We start from the raw sequence: 21,184 nt of genomic DNA on the forward strand, positions 1-21,184 counted from the left end.
GACCAGCAGGACTTCTTCAACCGTTACCTGTCCCACCAGCGCCTTGGCATATTATATCTATGGATTTTATTACTGAGTTGCCCCCTTGTTCAGGTTATAACACAATCCTTGTAGTGGTGGATTTGTTTTCCAAAATGGCTCATTTCATTGCCCTCAAGGGGCTTCCTACATCATCCGTTTTAGCAAAGCTGTTCCTAGAACAAATTGTGCATCTTCATGGATTTCCATCTGCTGTTATCTCTGATAGAGGGAGTCAGTGTGTCCCTCAATTCTGGTGGAAATGTTGTGAGTTGGCTAAAATTGAAGTACGTTTATCTACTAGCCACCATCCACAAACTGAGTCAAACTGAGAGAACCAATCAAACTCTAGAACAAAACCTTTGATGTCTTCTCCACCAGATAGATAGTTCTTGGGGGATGTCCTTTGGGTAGCAGAGTATGCTTATAATAACTCTGAACAGACTTCCACAGGTTACACCCCTTTTTACGTCCTCAATGGTTCACATCCTCAAACCTCTACCTTTGATCCAACAGAATCCTTAGAAATGCCAGCAGTACAGAATCTTCATGAGAACATCACCCAGGTGCAAAAAGCGGTTCTGAGACATTTGACTACAGCAAAGGAAAGCCAAAAGAAATTTGCAGATAAACCTTGAAGAAAATATCACCAGAGTATAAGGTGGGAGACAAGGTATGGTTGTCTTCTAAACACATTGCACTCAAGGGCCCACGTAATTTCCAGCCTAGATTTCTGGGCCCATTCTCTGTGGAAGCCATTGTTAACCCTGTAGCAGTAAGATTGAACCTACCCTCTCACATGCAAATTCATCCTGTATTCCATGTTTCCCAGTTAAACCCAATGAATCCGGGGACCAGACTACAACCATCCCCTCAACCCCTGATAATAGAAGGTCAACCAGAATTCTTAGTGAAAGAAATCTTAGATTCCAAGATTGTCAAAAGAAAATTATTCTACCTTGTGGATTGGAAAGGGTTTGGCCCACAGGACAGGACTTGGGAACCTAGTTCAAATATTCATGCTCCCAAATTGCTTCAGAAGTTCCACCAGAATCACCCCACTAAGCCAGGGCTGGAGGGTCCATCCTTGGTAGGGATTTTAGGGGGGAAAACTGTCATGATCCCAGTCAGTGGACATAGCCCTCATTCAGGCTTTCAGGCTAGGCAGAGAACATTAGACACAACAGCAGGTCAAAGGTGGGTGTTAGCCTGGCACACATGGCATTTACATCATTCTCAGCATACACTTTCATAAACTTTTGAGATGTTTTACAGTAATTCCATACACTTAACATGGCGGCCCCAAGGTCCTTTTTATAAGTTGCAGCACGTTCTATTCATATTGCAGAGGGAGCTATTTAAGCCCCGCCTCCGCTGGAACACGCGCTTCACGTCTGCTCCGCTGGCAGTGGGTAACGCTATAAGCGTTTCTACTCACAGAACCTGTAAAAGGAGATAATAGAGACATTAGTTTTACAGCAAACTACAGAGTTCAATAAGTTAATAGAAAAGACTTACCTGTCTAAGGTTATCTCCGAAGCAACTAACTTCCATCGGAAGTTTCACTCACAGCCACAGCATCTTCAGACAGCAGGCTTCGCTCATAGTCGCAGCTTCTTCCGTCAGAAGTTTTCACTCACTGCTGCAACATCTTCAGTCAGCAGTCTTCGCTTGTAGTCGCAGCATCTTCCATCAGAGATTTTTGGTTGCAGTCGCAGCAATTCCAGTCAGAAGTTTCTTCCGCAGCCACCGTATCTTCTGAAGGTATTTTTTCTCAGCTTTCCGAAAACTTGCAGACAAGACAAGAGTTATTTAAAATAACAATAAACAAATGTAATAGTTAAAGAAAGAAGACGTTTACTAAGCATTTTACGTACCTGAAAGTTCTTCAAGTTTTCACCTCCGAGTTGTTTCCATGCGCTTCCCTGAGGCTGCAGTTGCTCCATATAAGCGAACTTACGTTTTTAAAACATTTTCTCATCCTGAGTAACTCTGCAGCTCTCCACAGCCATAATAATTTTTCCTAACTTCAGAGAACCTGCAAAAGAATGAACAAAGAGCAAGTTATAAGAAAGAGAGATCTCTCTAACGTAGAGTTAATCCAAGCCGTAAAGATCACAGTATTTTCTCCAGTTGCTTACCCCAAGTCTCATTCCAAAAAAAAGTTAAGACATTTTGTGACAAGAGACTATAGAATACTTCAACTGCCCAAGTTCCCATCTTTTCTTCATCACAACGCGCCCCTGTAGAAAAGCAGGATGGAGATCCCCGCAATAAAATAAACAAAGGTGAGAAGGGAGGGATTAAAAGAGTACACATTTCATGCAGTACTATCTTAGTCAATAGATGTTATAGTGTTCTTTTATTGTTATTGTTGTTTAAACAGAACGAGAATCCAAAAAGTATCAAGCACCAGGTCCACAGGCTGAAAAGGCATTACGCTTCCGAGGAGTCCAGGTAAGCGTTACACAATGTGGGAAACTTTACTGATGAATCTCCTATAGAAATGTGCAAATCCTAAAAAGGATTGTATATTTTTTACACACTGGGGGAAGGCCAGTCCGCCACCGCTTGCACCTTTTTGCTGTCCTTGACTATGCCAACTGGTGTTAAAATGAAGCCCAAAATCTCCACCCTGCTGGAAAGCCGCGGGTGCATTGCACAAGCCAATTGGCATTACTAAATATTCAAAGAGTGCAAGCTTCGCCCTAAAAGCGGGTTTCCACTCATGTCCTGCCTTGACTATGATTAAGTGGTAAGCCCTGTGCAAGTCCAACTTAGTGTAAATTATTGCTGGTTTAACCTGATCGAGGAGTACCGCAATCAGTGGTAACGGGAAATGATTTTTAATCGTAATCTTGCTCAGGACATGATAAACAATACAAGTTTTAAGCGTACCTTCCTTTTTAGGCACAATACATACGGGAGAGGATACTGGGGATGTAAAATGTTGAATAAACCCTCTCGCCAACATATCATCAAGATATTCCTTCAAATATTGTTTTTTTGCCTCTGTAAGTGCATAAATCCTACTGCATGGTAACCGAGCGCCTAGTTCCAACTCGATTACACAGTCATACATACTGTGCAGAGGTAATTTCTCTGCCTTCCCCTTATCGAATACTTCTGCATACCTAGTATACTGTATACCTTGTATACTGTGGGGGAATCATTGCCTCTACCGCCCCTACCATTTGTAGTACTCAAGTACTCTCTGCCAAGAATGTGGCTGGGCCCATCATGTCCGAAGCCTGAGATTTACAACAATGGGGATCAAAGGACACCTCTTGATCTGCCCAATTGATCACTAAAGTGTGCTTAAGCAGCCATGGCATACCCAGAATAAGCCCAAACGGAGGTGCAGCAATAAAGTCAAAAGTAATTTCCTCTTCATATCCCGACACACATACAATCCTCAATGCATGTGTCTGTTGCATAATAAACCCCGAAATAAAGGGAGATGCATCAACTGATTGTACTCTGTTAGGGAGAATTCTCTGTTTAGGCTGAATTTCCCTACCTAGTGAGTCCCCCAGCAGCTTTGCTGGATTTCTGGGGTTTATTTTTTTCTCCTGCCAAGAGTGAGACTCTTTTACCCTCACTCTTGGGCATGTTGAAGTGTGTTTTCTTGGTTAAACCTTGTGTTGAATGGGCTATGGGGTCTTTTACTCCATAGGGCCTCATGTATTTTTTGGATGTGGGTTACACAGCACCCTCTGTGCCGTAACCCAGGGGTGTCCTAGGGACTCCCCAACATAGACTCCATACCCTGGGACTGACTACTGTCTCCCAGGACATGTAAAGTCACCAAAGACTTTACTAGTCTTAAATCCTGAACAGAACCAGTACAAACCATCATATTGTGGACGTACTGGCTGGGGCAATTCGATTGCCCCAGGGTCTGGTGGCAGTGGAAACTACTTTTTATATTCGACCGCGAATATTTTCCTATGGGATTTCCCATTGTTTTAGGCTAACACATTTAATTATTTATTTACTGTAGCCTTAAACATACCGCCGGTTTATATATTTATTATTATAACTCCGGTTGGGATTTTTTGCCAAAACTTGATACTAAAATGGCGTTGGCGTTCGCCTCTGTAACTCTGACCCAAAGTGGAGCCCTTTGTCCCACTTTTGGCGGGCTTCTCCACAGAAGCCCTCCAAAGTGGTGCCACTCTGTCTGGGGTACTTAGGAGGGGTGGAGGGGGATTTAGGCACCCTGGACTGAGTTACCTAGGTAACTCAAGTCGCACTCCGTCCTGATTAGCCCAAGTGGTGAGCCGGCCGGCTCACCACTTAGCATGGTTGAGTGACAGCTAGGCTGGGTGAATGGGGGTTTGCTGCATAAAAGCAGGGCTTTGGGGACTGGAACTTCAGAAGTCGCCACAGGACCTAAGAATCCAACGAGGGACGAGCTGAGCTGATCTGCTACGACGACACCGCCGGTGGAGCCCTGCTGAACCATCTCACCACTTTTCCCGACGACCGAGGAGAACTCTTAACGGAGTGGCTCCTTCCCTTGACTGGTGGGGACAACCAGTTTTCACCTTCTTTCCGTTCTTCGAGGTATCCCGTGGCCGCCTTGCCAGTGCCAAGCACCCCGGCAACCGGAACCCCACCACTTTTACCCCAACCGCGAAAGTCGGTACAACCCTTTAACCGGAGGACTCCGCGGCTGGTTTCTTCCCGGGCAGTGCAACGACCTTCCTCTTCTGCTCTTCAGCGAGATCTTCTTCTCCCCTGACCGACGTCGAGCCTTGCTGCCACTGCCTGGAACAACTGCCCCCGCTGGAGGATCCTTTCCGTTAAGGTACCGTGTTCCGCCTGGCTTCCCTTGCCACCGACTGTACGAGGTAGTTTTAGCCCTCGGCTTTCGATCCTGGGATTGCCTGGGACACTTTGGCTAAACTTTCTGAGCCTCTCTAACTCTTTTCCGAACTCTTTTGCAAGACTCTGAATCCCTACCAACTGTGTGATCTTGGGCACGTTTTCGCTCTGTCTGCTCTAAGAGTGGGCCCTGCTTAGTGACTTTTGCTCACCTGTGACTTTGTGCTTCTTTGAGCTTACCAAAAGTGTTCTTGACCTTAGAGTGGTGTGTTTATCCTAATTCTGCTCTTTTTCCCTCCCTTCATTAACCTACTAGAGTGTCATCTAACGTTAAGCGCTCACCTCTGTTTTAATTATGTGGTGTTAACCTAGAGTTGTCTAGATAGGAAAAAGGATTGGGACTGCTTTCCATATAACTGTGTTTGGAGTGTTTTATTATATTTTGCTAGAGTGTTTTCAATTTGTGTGTTCTTAAAAATAAATAACTATATACTTTTGAAACCAAGCTCTGGTCAGTGTTTGCTTGTGCTATTGTGCCTGAGTACATATTGTGTATACTTTGCATACTGCCTAACTCTTCTTGAGGGAAGTCTGACTGCTCAGCCACAGCTACCAGGTAAATCTGGGTGGTACAGACTGCTACCAAGTGGGTTTACTGCTATACCTGTAGTCTTAAATCTTTTGCAGTGTTCCCCAAGGGAACTGCACAGGTTTCTGCCTAACACTGGTGTACAGCGGTGGGATTTGTATTGAGTATACATTTTATTGTGCTCTAGATACCTTAGTGCAACTAACCACAAAGCTTAGCACTGTAAAAGTAATCCTCTAACATGTCAGTTATAGAAAGCTATAGTCAAGAGTCCCTTGCAGCCAAAACTGCTGATTGTTTAAGAGTGCTCTGTAAACATAAGGATCTCCTGACTAAGGGCAAGAAAATGGAGCTGATTGAAAGATTGTTAGCTAACCAAAGTCTGGGTGATGGTTCAGAGGAACCTACCACTCCAGCAACTGTAGATGACAGTATTGAAATTAACATGGAGCAAAATGTTGATGATTCTGAGGAAGAGTCAGAAGAGGAGGGTGAGGCTGTTGTGACTGTCCCCCCTAGGCCTCTGCCTGCTCTACCTGCTGTACCTACTGGACCTTTACCAGGTCCCACATTTAGTCCTCAGTACTTTGAACTGGAGAAAATGAAACTAGAATTGGAGTATAAGAAACTTAATGCTCAAACTGACAAAGAACTAAGGCTAAGGGAAATGGAGCTCAAGTATGACTTGGAAATGAAGAAATTATCTGTTGAAAATGCTTCTCTCTCTGGCTCATCTAGAAGTTCCAGTCCTAAAAGACCCCGGATGCCTAAAGAATTGGTTGGTATGTATGAGCCTAAGTTGGATGTGTTGGATTGGTTGTCTCTGTTTGAATATAATCATGGGCTCCAGAACATCACAGGAAATGACTTACTCACCTGGTTGTTCTCTAGGCTTCCCCCTGTTGCAACTGATGTGGTAATGGAGATGGGGGAGGAGGATAAGAAGGACTATGAATGTGTGAAGCTAGCTTTGATAGCTAGATTTGGGAAGACCCCTTCCCAGTATCTTAAGAGGTTTAGGAGCCTCAAAAAGCATGATGGTACCCCTTGGGCTACCTGGGTGAGTGAAGGGTTGAAAAACTTAGAGGGATGGATTAAGGGTTACAAGGTGAACACTTATGAAGGTATGAAGAATTTGTTTATGTTGGAGACTATTTATGATGCCTGCTCTCCTGAGCTCAGACAACACTTGGCTGATTCCAAGGAATTAGATTCCCGGAAGCTAGCTAAGGCTGCTGACTTGTGGGTTGCCAACAGGGCCACTCACAAGGACTCTGGGGTAACTCAGAAGAGGGATGGGGAGAAACAGCCTAAAAAGGACTCCAAAGAGAATTCTAATACTACAAATTCCAAAGAGGGCCCCAAACAAAACTATAAGGGTAAGCCACCAGGGAAACCGAATCAGGCTAGTGTACCTTCTGGTCCCAGACCAGAAGGAGGTCAGAACAAGCCTCCATTCCAGCGAGCCTTTGGCTCATGCTTTGTTTGTAAGGCTACTGACCATGTGAAAGGAGATCCCAGATGTAAGGGTAAACCTTCAGGGGTCCAGCTTGCCTCCTTAGCCTTCGCTCCAGAAGAGGAAGTACATATGGCAAGTGGAAACTTTCTATTACTAGCTGATGAACCCACTGGAGTCTCAGCTAGTGTTTCTTTAGTCTCTCTGGGGTTGTGGGAACAACAGAATTTAGATGTCTATAACTCTATCCCAGATAATACTAAAGAGTATTATAAGGACAGTGTCCAGGTGAATGGTCAGGAGACTCCTGCCATTAGGGACAATGGAGCCAGCATAACTGTGGTGGATGAATCATTTTTCAAGGCAGAGGATGTTGCTAAGGCACCCAAATGCCTCACCAAGTTAGCTGGTGGGCCTGTGCAGATGTGTCCCCAGTTACCAGTTCTCATCCAATGTAATGATATGGCTGTAAAAATACCTGTCAGTGTACAATGTGAAGTGCCAGGTAGGGTTCTGTTGGGTAATGACCTCAAGGCTCTTGGAGTTGTGTCACATACCCCCAGACCACCTAGCAGAAGGTTACAGGAGCTCACAAAACCTGCAAGAGAGAAAACCCTGCGAGGGTTATCTCAGGAGATGATGACAGAGATCACTCCTCTCCCACTGGAGCAACTTACTGCAGTAACTACCAGATCAGGAGCAAAGGGGCAACCCAAGACTCCTAGGAAAAAGCCAGCAGCAAGCACTCCAGTGCTTCCAACAAGGACTTCCCCTAGGTTGTCCAAAGTTACACCTGTAACTCCACCTCCAGCTGAGGCTGAGAGGGAGGTACAACCCTGTGTGGTTGAGCTAGACTCTGAGGAAGAGCTAGAAGGAGGCCCAAACCTTATTGGAGATTTGGACCCTGAGGACCATCCTGAGCTGCAGTCTTTACTGGCAGAAGGTGGGCCTAGCAGGGCAGCTTTTCGTAAGGGGCAAAGAGAATGTCAAACTCTGGAAGGCCTCCGCCACCAGGCAGCTTCTCAGGCTGATGGGCAAGAGCCTGGGAAGTATAGGTTACACTGGGAAGATGGCCTCTTCTACAGTGAACCAACTGAGTCTGAACCTGGAGACTACAAACGCCTTGTAGTCCCACAAGAGAACAGACAACAGTTCTTACAACTAGCCCATGAGATACCTTTGGCTGGTCACTTGAGTTTCAAGAAGACCAAGGAAAGGCTCTCTCTCTACTTTTATTGGCCAAAGATGGGGGCTGAAGTAGACAGATATTGTAAGAGCTGCCACACCTGCCAGACTTCTGGTAAAGTTGGTTCCAAGAATGTGGCACCTTTAGTGCCTCTCCCAGTTGTGGGAGTCCCATATGAGAAGGGTAGGGAGCACCCCATTTGCTTCATCAGTAGGAAACTGAAGGACCCTGAGACAAGGTGGGCAACTATCGAAAGAGAATGCTTTGCTATTGTGTGGGCACTGAAGAAGTTTAGGCCATACTTGTATGGTTCTACTTTTGTTATTCAGACTGACCACCAACCCTTGAGATGGTTAATGCAAATGAAAGGGGAAAATCCAAAACTATTGAGATGGTCAATCTGCCTGCAAGGGTTTGATTTCACCATTGAGCACAGGTCAGGGTGTCACCATCAAAATGCTGATGGACTCTCTAGGATGTATATCATCGACTAGAGGTATGAGGTTCATCCAGGAGTGGATTAAATCCTCCTGTCCCTTAGTCTGGGGGGGGGGGCGAGTGTTAGGGAGAATTCTCTGTTTAGGCTGAATTTCCCTACCTAGTGAGTCCCCCAGCAGCTTTGCTGGATTTCTGGGGTTTATTTTTTTCTCCTGCCAAGAGTGAGACTCTTTTACCCTCACTCTTGGGCATGTTGAAGTGTGTTTTCTTGGTTAAACCTTGTGTTGAATGGGCTATGGGGTCTTTTACTCCATAGGGCCTCATGTATTTTTTGGATGTGGGTTACACAGCACCCTCTGTGCCGTAACCCAGGGGTGTCCTAGGGACTCCCCAACATAGACTCCATACCCTGGGACTGACTACTGTCTCCCAGGACATGTAAAGTCACCAAAGACTTTACTAGTCTTAAATCCTGAACAGAACCAGTACAAACCATCATATTGTGGACGTACTGGCTGGGGCAATTCGATTGCCCCAGGGTCTGTTAGTCGAGGGGGCACGTCTCCGTCCCCCCTGATCGAGTTTTGGCTGGTGGCAGTGGAAACTACTTTTTATATTCGACCGCGAATATTTTCCTATGGGATTTCCCATTGTTTTAGGCTAACACATTTAATTATTTATTTACTGTAGCCTTAAACATACCGCCGGTTTATATATTTATTATTATAACTCCGGTTGGGATTTTTTGCCAAAACTTGATACTAAAATGGCGTTGGCGTTCGCCTCTGTAACTCTGACCCAAAGTGGAGCCCTTTGTCCCACTTTTGGCGGGCTTCTCCACAGAAGCCCTCCAAAGTGGTGCCACTCTGTCTGGGGTACTTAGGAGGGGTGGAGGGGGATTTAGGCACCCTGGACTGAGTTACCTAGGTAACTCAAGTCGCACTCCGTCCTGATTGGCCCAAGTGGTGAGCCGGCCGGCTCACCACTTAGCATGGTTGAGTGACAGCTAGGCTGGGTGAATGGGGGTTTGCTGCATAAAAGCAGGGCTTTGGGGACTGGAACTTCAGAAGTCGCCACAGGACCTAAGAATCCAACGAGAGACGAGCTGAGCTGATCTGCTACGACGACACCGCCGGTGGAGCCCTGCTGAACCATCTCACCACTTTTCCCGACGACCGAGGAGAACTCTTAACGGAGTGGCTCCTTCCCTTGACTGGTGGGGACAACCAGTTTTCACCTTCTTTCCGTTCTTCGAGGTATCCCGTGGCCGCCTTGCCAGTGCCAAGCACCCCGACAACCGGAACCCCACCACTTTTACCCCAACCGCGAAAGTCGGTACAACCCTTTAACCGGAGGACTCCGCGGCTGGTTTCTTCCCGGGCAGTGCAACGACCTTCTTCTTCTGCTCTTCAGCGAGATCTTCTTCTCCCCTGACCGACGTCGAGCCTTGCTGCCACTGCCTGGAACAACTGCCCCCGCTGGAGGATCCTTTCCGTTAAGGTACCGTGTTCCGCCTGGCTTCCCTTGCCACCGACTGTACGAGGTAGTTTTAGCCCTCGGCTTTCGATCCTGGGATTGCCTGGGACACTTTGGCTAAACTTTCTGAGCCTCTCTAACTCTTTTCAGAACTCTTTTGCAAGACTCTGAATCCCTACCAACTGTGTGATCTTGGGCACATTTTCGCTCTGTCTGCTCTAAGAGTGGGCCCTGCTTAGTGACTTTTGCTCACCTGTGACTTTGTGATTCTTTGAGCTTACCAAAAGTGTTCTTGACCTTAGAGTGGTGTGTTTATCCTAATTCTGCTCTTTTTCCCTCCCTTCTTTAACCTACTAGAGTGTCATCTAACGTTAAGCGCTCACCTCTGTTTTAATTATGTGGTGTTAACCTAGAGTTGTCTAGATAGGAATAAGGATTGGGACTGCTTTCCATATAACTGTGTTTGGAGTGTTTTATTATATTTTGCTAGAGTGTTTTCAATTTGTGTGTTCTTAAAAATAAATAACTATATACTTTTGAAACCAAGCTCTGGTCAGTGTTTGCTTGTGCTATTGTGCCTGAGTACATATTGTGTATACTTTGCATACTGCCTAACTCTTCTTGAGGGAAGTCTGACTGCTCAGCCACAGCTACCAGGTAAATCTGGGTGGTACGGACTGCTACCAAGTGGGTTTACTGCTATACCTGTAGTCTTAAATCTTTTGCAAAGGGAACTGCACAGGTTTTTGCCTAACACTGGTGTACAGCGGTGGGATTTGTATTGAGTATACATTTTATTGTGCTCTAGATACCTTAGTGCAACTAACCACAAAGCTTAGCACTGTAAAAGTAATCCTCTAACATGTCAGTTATAGAAAGCTATAGTCAAGAGTCCCTTGCAGCCAAAACTGCTGATTGTTTAAGAGTGCTCTGTAAACATAAGGATCTCCTGACTAAGGGCAAGAAAATGGAGCTGATTGAAAGATTGTTAGCTAACCAAAGTCTGGGTGATGGTTCAGAGGAACCTACCACTCCAGCAACTGTAGATGACAGTATTGAAATTAACATGGAGCAAAATGTTGATGATTCTGAGGAAGAGTCAGAAGAGGAGGGTGAGGCTGTTGTGACTGTCCCCCCTAGGCCTCTGCCTGCTCTACCTGCTGTACCTACTGGACCTTTACCAGGTCCCACATTTAGTCCTCAGTACTTTGAACTGGAGAAAATGAAACTAGAATTGGAGTATAAGAAACTTAATGCTCAAACTGACAAAGAACTAAGGCTAAGGGAAATGGAGCTCAAGTATGACTTAGAAATGAAGAAATTATCTGTTGAAAATGCTTCTCTCTCTGGCTCATCTAGAAGTTCCAGTCCTAAAAGACCCCGGATGCCTAAAGAATTGGTTGGTATGTATGAGCCTAAGTTGGATGTGTTGGATTGGTTGTCTCTGTTTGAATATAATCATGGGCTCCAGAACATCACAGGAAATGACTTACTCACCTGGTTGTTCTCTAGGCTTCCCCCTGTTGCAACTGATGTGGTAATGGAGATGGGGGAGGAGGATAGGAAGGATTATGAATGTGTGAAACTAGCTTTGATAGCTAGGTTTGGGAAGACCCCTTCCCAGTATCTTAAGAGGTTTAGAAGCCTCAAAAAGCATGATGGTACTCCTTGGGCTACCTGGGTGAGTGAAGGGTTGAAAAACTTAGAGGGATGGATTAAGGGTTACAAGGTGAACACTTATGAAGGTATGAAGAATTTGTTTATGTTGGAGACTATTTATGATGCCTGCTCTCCTGAGCTCAGACAACACTTGGCTGATTCCAGGGAATTAGATTCCCGGAAACTAGCTAAGGCTGCTGACTTGTGGGTTGCCAACAGGGCCACTCACAAGGATTCTGGGGTCACTCAGAAAAAGGATGAGGGAAAGCAGCCACCCAAAGTGAATCCAGAGAATTCTAATACCTCCCATACCAAAGAGGGCCACAAACAACCAAATAACCAGGGTAAACCCCAGGGTAAACCACAACAGGCTAGTGTACCTTCTGGCCAAAAACCAGAAGGGGGTCAGGACAAGCAAACCTTTCAGAGAGCATTTGGACAATGCTATATCTGTAAGGCTACTGACCATATCAAAGGGGATCCCAGGTGCAAGGGTACACCTGCAGGGATCAGCCCAGTCTCCTTAGCCTTTACTCCAGGGGATGAAGTACAGATGGCTAGTGCCCACTTTGAACTCTTTGCTGAAGAACCCTTGGGTCTTCAAGCAACTGTAAACTTAGAGCCTAGGGGTCTGGTTAGTCCCCAGAATAGGGTTGTGTATAACTCCCTACCTGGTAACTCTAAGGTGTATTATGTGGACAGTGTTCTTGTCAATGGCCAGGATACTCCTGCCAAGAGAGACACTGGGGCCAGCAGAACCGTAGTGGATGAAAGCTTCTTTCGACCTGAGGATGTGGCTAAAGCACCCAAAGGTCCCACTAAGATGTCTGGAGGCCCTGTCCAAATGGTTCCTATTCTAACAGCCCTCATTCAGTGTAACAACATGACAGTGAGGATCCCTGTCAGTGTTCAGACTGAGGTACCTGGGAAGGTCCTGTTGGGGAATGACCTAAGAACTCTAGGAGTAGTGTCACATACCCCCAGGCCTCCCAGTATGGAGAAGCAGAACTTAACCAAATTGGCTAGGAAGGCTACCTTGAAGGACCCTTCTAAGCCTGTGGGACCCTCTACTGAGAACCCCACTACAAGCCCTGGTTTTAGTAAGTTGACCTCTAACCCAGGCACATTTCAGGATAGTATGCTAGGAACATGGGAGCCCCAACCAAGCTCCACCCTTGTTCCCCTAGTTTCAGAGTCTCTGACTCCCCCTGCTTCTGAGGAAGAGGTGGATAGACCAACTAGGCCCCTATCTGAACCTGAGAGAACTGGTAATTCTCAGTGCTGGTGGAAAACCAGAAAAGAAAAGTCTAAGGCCAGAAACCTTCAGACTGTTGGATCTTCTACTGAAGACCCCAACTCAAATCCTAATATTAAGGGGGAAACTCCTAAAATAGGTAAGGGTAGATCTAAGAGGAAGGGGAAGCAGGTACATTGCCTAACCCCAACCCCTCCAACCAAGAGGCCTAAGACCCAACCTGCTCCCACAAGAGAGGTGGTGAGGAACCTTGGAGGCCCCTCTAGATCTAAGGGAATCCTTTATAAGGACCCCTTGAAAAAGCCTAACATAGGTTCAGAAGTTGTACCAACTTCTGAGGGACTGGTCAACCAGATCCCCTATAATACCAAAAAGACTAATGTTCCTCAAAGGGTTTGTAGGTCCTTTAGCTTGCAAAAGAAAACCTTTGAGTTCTCCCTTAAACATAGGTCAGGGTGTCACCATCAAAATGCTGATGGACTCTCTAGGATGGATATCATCGACTAGAGGTATGAGGTTCATCCAGGAGTGGATTAAATCCTCCTGTCCCTTAGTCTGGGGGGGGCGAGTGTTAGGGAGAATTCTCTGTTTAGGCTGAATTTCCCTACCTAGTGAGTCCCCCAGCAGCTTTGCTGGATTTCTGGGGTTTATTTTTTTCTCCTGCCAAGAGTGAGACTCTTTTACCCTCACTCTTGGGCATGTTGAAGTGTGTTTTCTTGGTTAAACCTTGTGTTGAATGGGCTATGGGGTCTTTTACTCCATAGGGCCTCATGTATTTTTTGGATGTGGGTTACACAGCACCCTCTGTGCCGTACCCCAGGGGTGTCCTAGGGACTCCCCAACATAGACTCCATACCCTGGGACTGACTACTGTCTCCCAGGGCATGTAAAGTCACCAAAGACTTTACTAGTCTTAAATCCTGAACAGAACCAGTACAAACCATCATATTGTGGACGTACTGGCTGGGGCAATTCGATTGCCCCAGGGTCTGTTAGTCGAGGGGGCACGTCTCCGTCCCCCCTGATCGAGTTTTGGCTGGTGGCAGTGGAAACTACTTTTTATATTCGACCGCGAATATTTTCCTATGGGATTTCCCATTGTTTTAGGCTAACACATTTAATTATTTATTTACGGTAGCCTTAAACATACCGCCGGTTTATATATTTATTATTATAACTCCGGTTGGGATTTTTTGCCAAAACTTGATACTAAAATGGCGTTGGCGTTCGCCTCTGTAACTCTGACCCAAAGTGGAGCCCTTTGTCCCACTTTTGGCGGGCTTCTCCACAGAAGCCCTCCAAAGTGGTGCCACTCTGTCTGGGGTACTTAGGAGGGGTGGAGGGGGATTTAGGCACCCTGGACTGAGTTACCTAGGTAACTCAAGTCGCACTCCGTCCTGATTGGCCCAAGTGGTGAGCCGGCCGGCTCACCACTTAGCATGGTTGAGTGACAGCTAGGCTGGGTGAATGGGGGTTTGCTGCATAAAAGCAGGGCTTTGGGGACTGGAACTTCAGAAGTCGCCACAGGACCTAAGAATCCAACGAGGGACGAGCTGAGCTGATCTGCTACGACGACACCGCCGGTGGAGCCCTGCTGAACCATCTCACCACTTTTCCCGACGACCGAGGAGAACTCTTAACGGAGTGGCTCCTTCCCTTGACTGGTGGGGACAACCAGTTTTCACCTTCTTTCCGTTCTTCGAGGTATCCCGTGGCCGCCTTGCCAGTGCCAAGCACCCCGACAACCGGAACCCCACCACTTTTACCCCAACCGCGAAAGTCGGTACAACCCTTTAACCGGAGGACTCCGCGGCTGGTTTCTTCCCGGGCAGTGCAACGACCTTCTTCTTCTGCTCTTCAGCGAGATCTTCTTCTCCCCTGACCGACGTCGAGCCTTGCTGCCACTGCCTGGAACAACTGCCCCCGCTGGAGGATCCTTTCCGTTAAGGTACCGTGTTCCGCCTGGCTTCCCTTGCCACCGACTGTACGAGGTAGTTTTAGCCCTCGGCTTTCGATCCTGGGATTGCCTGGGACACTTTGGCTAAACTTTCTGAGCCTCTCTAACTCTTTTCCGAACTCTTTTACAAGACTCTGAATCCCTACCAACTGTGTGATCTTGGGCACGTTTTCGCTCTGTCTGCTCTAAGAGTGGGCCCTGCTTAGTGACTTTTGCTCACCTGTGACTTTGTGCTTCTTTGAGCTTACCAAAAGTGTTCTTGACCTTAGAGTGGTGTGTTTATCCTAATTCTGCTCTTTTTCCCTCCCTTCTTTAACCTACTAGAGTGTCATCTAACGTTAAGCGCTCACCTCTGTTTTAATTATGTGGTGTTAACCTAGAGTTGTCTAGATAGGAATAAGGATTGGGACTGCTTTCCATATAACTGTGTTTGGAGTGTTTTATTATATTTTGCTAGAGTGTTTTCAATTTGTGTGTTCTTAAAAATAAATAACTATATACTTTTGAAACCAAGCTCTGGTCAGTGTTTGCTTGTGCTATTGTGCCCGAGTACATATTGTGTATACTTTGCATACTGCCTAACTCTTCTTGAGGAATGTCTGACTGCTCAGCCACAGCTACCAGGTAAATCTGGGTGGTACGGACTGCTACCAAGTGGGTTTACTGCTATACCTGTAGTCTTAAATCTTTTGCAGTGTTCCCCAAGGGAACTGCACAGGTTTCTGCCTAACAATTACATATTTATTACAGCCAGTAGCTGGTCCAAGGTTGTAGAGTTTAAAGTGGCTGAAAGATGTGAGAGTGATCACTATCCCCTTATGTTTAAACTCTGCATGAGGGGCTTAATATCGCCTCTGAAGTATGGCTTGGTTAAGAATCAATCCTTGACAACTGCGGCCAATGTAAGTAAAACAATAAAATGGGTGAATTGGATAGAAAGCACCACGAAACCTAAAGCATACTATGCCATTAAAGTTAATTTGGGCAACATCCATAGCAACAGCCTGCCCGATGGAATGTTTATTGCGGAATTTGAATTAATAGGCAGGAAACTAATCCCATTTCTAACATACGTAGGAGGCCGATCAAATAAAAAGGCGATGGTGTCCAATCCTTGGTATGACAGGGATTTTGCAACGGCAAAGAAAGCTATTATTTTATGTAAAAGATCTGGTGCAGCCCTTGATAAGCACTGACTTTGAGATTCTAGGGCAAAATATAAGGCCCTGCTTTCCAGGAAAAAAAGCCAGTACGTAAAATCACGGTGGGTAGCCCTGCATGTGGCACTAGCGCAGGGAAACAATGTTGGGTTCTGGAGACTTGTATCATCAAACAAGACGAATGTCGATCAAGTCTCGCAATGCCATATTTCTGCTGACTTGTGGTGGGGATACTTCTCTAGTTTGTATGCCAGTGCAGACCCATTAATAGGGACTGCCTTAGGGAAGAAAGGCAATGACTGGACTATGCCCAGGAACTGGCATATTTCAACTGATGAGGTCAAAAATGCCTTGTGTTCCCAGAAGTCGGGCAAAGCGACTGGCCCTGATTTGATACCGGTTGATTTCTACAAAGATGAATTAATGATTTGGGTTCCAATTCTATGCAAGGTCTTTCATGCTGTTATCTGCTCTGGAGCAATCCCTAAGACTTGGAGAAATGGATCATTGTTTTCTCATCACTTTAATAATTCAAAAATATGTATTCCTAGCAAAAACTAAATTGTATGCCATTTTTGGGGATTTGAAGTCAGTTTTTGACTCTGCCTCAAGAACTACACTCTGGCGGGTACTAAGTAAATAGAATGTACCTATGCCATTGGTTGACTCCAGCAAATTGCTATACTGAGAAACTGAGGCATCAGTGCACTGGGGAAAAATCAAGACCGTTTGCTGCGAACAGAGGGGTGCACTAGGATTGCGTTGTGTTGCCCCTTCTCTTCCTAATCTATATATAACGGGGTGCTGTTGATCCACCAAGAATTGCAACTAGGAGATGGCCTACATTGTTTAATGCTGATGATGCGATTATTCTGGCTACTCCCCCAAAAGGTTTAGAGACAGGATTGTCTATCTTCATGAGTAAATGTAGTGAGCTTGGTCTCGATTTGAATGCTAAAAAACGAAAGTCCTTGTTTTCAAACCTCCTTTTGTGAAAAGTACACCACTGAGAATTACGGTAGATGATACAATGCTGGAGCAAGTTACATTTTTTGGTTACTTGGGACTTAGATTTCATGAATCAGGGGGGTGATCTGATCACCTGGCTATGGCCAAGATTAGTTTGGGAAAATATAGCAGCTGGGCAATTTTGCTAGCCTTGGAGCTCCAGGACAAGCAAGCCCTGCCCTTAGCACTATATGGGTCAGAATTGTGGGGTTATATGAAATTGTCTGCTCTGTTATGTGTTGAGAACAAGTTTTTGAAAAAACTTCTTTTGTTGCCTATAAGTGCTCCAACGTCATTGGTGTTAATGTATTTTGGTGTTTTTCCCATAGCGACCAGATTGCCCTGAAACCTATGCTCTATTGGTTGAGATTGTGGTCTTCTCTGGGGCTAACAACATACCGGGGGCCCTCTCGAATTTCTTACTCTTGGAGGGGGCAATGGGCTGTGGCTGGATGGCCCATGTAAAAAAAAAGTACTGTACATTTGGGACATGAGAGCTCTCTGGGACAATCCCTTGAATTACTGGAAGCTTTCAAAAGCAGATCTTAAAGCAAATGCCAAAAAGAAATCCCAGGAAATGTAGGAAATTAAACAAGCCTCTTTAAAGAACGCCCCGGAGCGGTGTCCTAGTGCAGCGACAGGGAACTTAATGAGCCTCTTGAATGAAATCCACCCGTTTTATGAGCACTCTTTGTTTGTACGCATGAGACTGGGGATTTTAGACAAGGGTTGGCATACACGAGCATGGTCAACAATGGGATCTGGTCTATGCCCACTGTTCGGCTCTGCTGATGAAACATTTATGCATGTTATGTTCATTTGTCCTATTACCCCTAACCGCTTATATTTGAAACCATTATTTATCAAAGTGTCCGTAATACTAATGAAGACATGCAACTGTTAATGTGCACTATAGAAAGGAAAGCTGTTTTTGCATCTGCAAGGTATGTGCATCGGGCTTGGCTACTGAGGCGAAGATGTATGGGAATTGTTTTTAATAGAGAGGCTGCAAGTGTGCTCTCCTCAAATATGTGGTATATGATGATGGTGCCATCATTCCCCAAATGACGGTTATTCATTTATTTTTATCATGTATTCTTTCATTTTTATCTTTTACTATTGTGTCATATATGTAATTGTCCCTCTTTATAATTGTAAATTTGTTCTCATCAGTGCTAATGGTTTTTATGCCCAATAAAGCTTTGATGATAACAAATTTAAATATAGGTATGCAAATCAATACCCAGTTTGGGAGAACCTGCTTTTAAGAGAAGTAAGGGTTTAACTACACCATTAACAAAAATAGTAGAGAGTTGGGGCCAAAATGCAGCCCTATCTAACTGCACTGGGAATGTCTCTGTTGTCTCACCCGCTAGCCTCCAGCGCGCAACTGCCTTATTATTTGTGTAAAGGGTTTGTACTGCCCTCAGGAGCTGGCTGGGGATGCAAGCTTAAAGGAGTACACCCCAAAAGACTTCCCTAGGCACTCGATTGAAAGCGGTCATTAGATCAACAAATACACATACAGACAGACTTTCTTTAACGTGATGTACTTCTCGATAATGAGAAAAAGACGTAAACTTTGATGCAGAGTACTCTTGCCCTTCTTGAACCCTGGAGGTGAATTATTATATTGTTTTCCTCTACCCAACTCAACAGGTGCCCAGGTACTACTTTTCCAAAGATCTTTCCCAAGTGTTTCCAAATGTGAGATTGGGCAATAATTGTCAGGGCCGTCTCGTTCCCCCTTTTTTGTAGAGGGGCACCATTACAGCATTTGTTCATGAGTCTGCCACTTTCCCAGTTGCCGTCATGTTTTTAAAAAGTCATAGGAGAAATGGTGCCCAAAGATCTTGATTGAATTTGAACAGATCAACAGGCATTTTGTCCAGGCCTGGCTGCGAGATTATCGCTGCCCCAAGACATATGTGATGAATCCTTGGATGTCGTCACTTCTCCCCAAGGGGAGCCCATTCCCATAACGCCAGGGAGGTAGGGTTGCTACCTGATGGTTCCCCTGGGGTTGGAACTCAGCGGGAGGATCTCATGGGTAGGGACCCCCCCCTATGGGTCTAGGGATGACTATCGGGGGAGAACACGGTATACTTCCCATCAATCCACCTCATCTAACCCTCCTTTACCTTGCCATGCCATGTACATGTATCATGTACATAGTAGTAGCATTACTGAGACGAAGAAGAGTCAGCTCCACTTTAGAGAGAGCTCTCATGGAAATACTGGGATGAGGAGGAGGTACAGAGGCACGAAGAGAAATCTTCAAAACACTATGCAGTAGTCTAGTGTTTCAAGAGTTCTGATTGGCCGAATTCAATACAAAATAGAAGAGGGAAAACCAATCAAGGAGCCAGACCCTGCCATGAGGGTCAGCGAGCCTGGAACACGTCCAAAGTGGAGCAGAGAGGAAGCCGCTGACCAGGATACGAGAACGGGAGAAGAGGCGTTGCTACTCGGTCTGCCCCACCCTGGCTGATCGGAGAGCTGGAAGGGCGGAAGTCCAACAGAGCAGATCCATCGGACCATGAGGTCATAGAGACTCACCACCCGACCAGCACCAAACGCTGCAGAGTCACCGCAGTAGTCGGGCAAGCAGAGAGAGTGCGAGAAGCTGAGCAGAGCAACAGAAGAGCTTTTAACTGGCGAACAAGACCTGACAGAGACATTTCTGTCTCCCGATGATGCTCTCTCTTTCCTCTCATCCTCTATCTCCACTACCCTTGACCAACTTTACCCCCTTTCTCTCTTTCGCCCTACACACAAGCCTTTCTCAACCTTGGCCTACCCCCCATCTCCGCTCTATGCGACGCCTCCTCAGGCGGTTAGAGAGACTCTGGCTCAAAACTCCCTCGCTTTCTAATCGAACCTTTTACTTTTCTTATCACGCTCTTTACAACTCCTGTCTTGCAACCACTAAGTCCTCTTACTACTCTAACCTCCTCCAGTCTCAAGCATCTGACCCTCTCCCCTCTGTTCTCATCCCCAAAATCTACCCTCTTCTTATCCCATACTTTACCACTTTCTTTAACTCCTACCTCTCCTCTTCTACATTTCCCTCAGCCTTCAAACATGCAACGATCATTCCTATCCTAAAAAACCCTCGGCTGACCCACTCCATACCTCTAACTATAGACCTATCTCCCTTCTACCTTTCCTTTCTAAACTCCTTGAGCGTCTCGCTTATTCTCAACTCTCTTCTTTTGTCTCCTCCTCCTCTCTCCTTCCTCCCTTTCAATCTGGCTTCCGACCTAAACATTCCACTGAAACAGCTCTCACTTCCGTCCTCAACTCTCTCCTCTCTGCTCGGCATGCCAAGCAATCATCCATCCTTATTCTCCTTGACCTCTCTGCCGCCTTTGACACTGTTGATCACCCACTCCTCCTACACACTCTCTCCTCCTTTGGCCCTGTTCTGAATTGGCTATCTTCCTACCTTTCTTCTCGTTCCTTTACCGTCTCATGGGGAGGTCATACCTCTTCTTCCTTCCCTCTAACATACGGTGTTCCACAAGGCTCTGTACTTGGTCCTTTCCTCTTCTCTCTTTATACCTCACTCATCACCCCTGTTATCTCTTCCTTTGACATCTCCCATCACTTTTATGCTGATGATACTCAACTCTTTCTCTCTTTCTCCTCCTTCACACCTGACCTCCATCTCAAACTCTCCTCCTGTCTCACAGCTATCAAGAACTGGATGTCCTCGCGCTTCCTCTCTCTTAACACCGATAAGACAGAAGTCCTTTTCTTCCCTTCTAACTCACTTCCTCCTCCCTCTCCTCCCCCATTCATCCACTTTCCCCCCTCCAACCTCCCTATCTCCTCCCATGCTCGTAATCTAGGCGTTATATTTGACTCCTCTCTCTCCTTCTCACAACACATTTCACTTACCTCTCGCTCCTGCTGTTACCATCTATACAACATTCGCAAAATCCGTCCTTCCCTCACATTCCATGCGACCAAACTCCTTATTTCCTCTCTCATCTTTTCCCGGCTATTCTACTGCTCCGCTTTATTCTTTGGACTTCCTGTATCCCAGCTTACCCCCCTTAAATCCATTTACCACTCTGCCGTTCGTACTCTTTGTCTCCTTACCTCTCGTGATTCCATCTCCTCCTCGCCTCGCTCTCTCATCTTCGT

Source organism: Ambystoma mexicanum, chromosome 6p, assembly GCF_040938575.1.
Source record: "Ambystoma mexicanum isolate Mex_15411 chromosome 6p, UKY_AmexF1_1, whole genome shotgun sequence".
Lineage (NCBI taxonomy): Eukaryota > Metazoa > Chordata > Amphibia > Caudata > Ambystomatidae > Ambystoma > Ambystoma mexicanum.